We start from the raw sequence: 1645 nt of genomic DNA, 5'->3' as shown, positions 1-1645 counted from the left end.
GGGGGGGGGGGGGGGGGGGGGGGAACTCCGTCCCGCGGCATCTTTCCGGTCTTTTAACTGTATGATCCAGGATTGTGGTTTCTTGGAGTTTCCGTATTTGGGGGATTGCTTGTCTTGGCGGTGTTGGAGGGATAATAAGCCTATCCGATGTAGGTTGGATAGAGCTCTAGGTAACGAGGACTGGCATGCCCTTTTCCTAGATACCGTGATAGAATATTTGCCGATGGTGGCGTCTGACCACAAGCCCATTTTAGCGTATATAGGAGCCAAGCAACCAAAAGGGAAGAGGCGATTTGTATTTGATAGACGGTGGATTGGTAAGGACGGATTGATGAGTACTATTTCTTCGGGATGGGTAGCGGATGGGCGGAATGGGCAGGGGCTGTTTGTGGACAAAGTGGTGAACTGTCGGCAGTCTATCTCGCGGTGGCGGAAGACACATGTTCCGGTTGGGCGGGATGCAATTGATCTTATTACACGCCAGCTAACGGAGGCCCAGGCAGATGATGCAACACCCCCGGAAACAAGTACAGATTTGACAAATCAATTGAGGGAGGCTTATCAAGATGAAGAAATTTATTGGTATCAAAAGAGTCGGAACCGATGGATGCGGGTAGGGGACAGGAACTCCAAGTACTTTCATGCTCAAACGAAGCAGCGTAGGGCACGAAACAGGATTGTTGGGCTTTTTGATAAAAACAATGTGTGGTCTACGGATGATGAGGTGATTTGTAACACGGCAGTGTCATATTTTCAGGATTTATTTTTAACAATTGGCCCGGCTAATTGTGATGAGATTTTAGGGGAAATTGCTACGGTGATTACAGAAGAGGATAATGCTCTCTTAACCGATCCAGCTACGGAAAAAGAGGTAAGAGCGGCCTTATTTATGATGTATCCGGATAAAGCTCCTGGCCCGGATGGGATGACGGCTTTATTTTTTCAAAAGGCATGGCATGTCGTGAAGACGAATTTACTCAATCTGGTAAATTCCTTCTTTGAGCAGGGTTTTTTTGACAAGCGGCTGAATTCCACGCACATTTGTCTAATCCCGAAGGTGCCGAAACCAACCTGTATGGTCGAGTTACGGCCGATCAGTTTGTGTAATGTGGGATATAAGATCATATCAAAAATTTTATGTCAACGGTTAAAACGGGTGTTACCAACACTTATCTCAAAAACTCAGTCTGCTTTTGTTCCAGGACGTTTGATTTCAGATAAAATATTAATAGCCCAGGAAATGTTCGATGGGCTTCGGACGAACAATTCTTGCAAATCAAAATTCATGGCCATAAAATCGGATATGAGTAAGGCATATGATCGGGTCGAATGGAGGTTTGTGGAGCAAGTTCTCAGGAAAATGGGGTTCTCCGATCGCTTGATATCCTGGATTATGTACTGTGTGTCATCGGTGGAATATAAGGTTTTACTGAATGGACAGCCGCATGGTTTCATTCAGCCGGAAAGGGGCTTAAGACAGGGGGATCCTTTATCTCCTTATTTGTTTATCCTATGCATGGAGGTGCTTATAGCAAATGTTCGCAAGGCAGAGAGGGAAAAATTGATCACAGGTATGAAGGTGGCAAATCAATGGCCACCTATTACCCATCTTCTTTTTGCGGATGATAGTTTATTTTTCTGTAAA

This window comes from Camelina sativa, chromosome 5, assembly GCF_000633955.1.
Source record: "Camelina sativa cultivar DH55 chromosome 5, Cs, whole genome shotgun sequence".
Classification (NCBI taxonomy): Eukaryota; Viridiplantae; Streptophyta; class Magnoliopsida; order Brassicales; family Brassicaceae; genus Camelina; species Camelina sativa.
The sequence above is the reverse complement of the archived record's forward strand: the minus strand, read 5'-3'. Positions refer to the sequence as shown.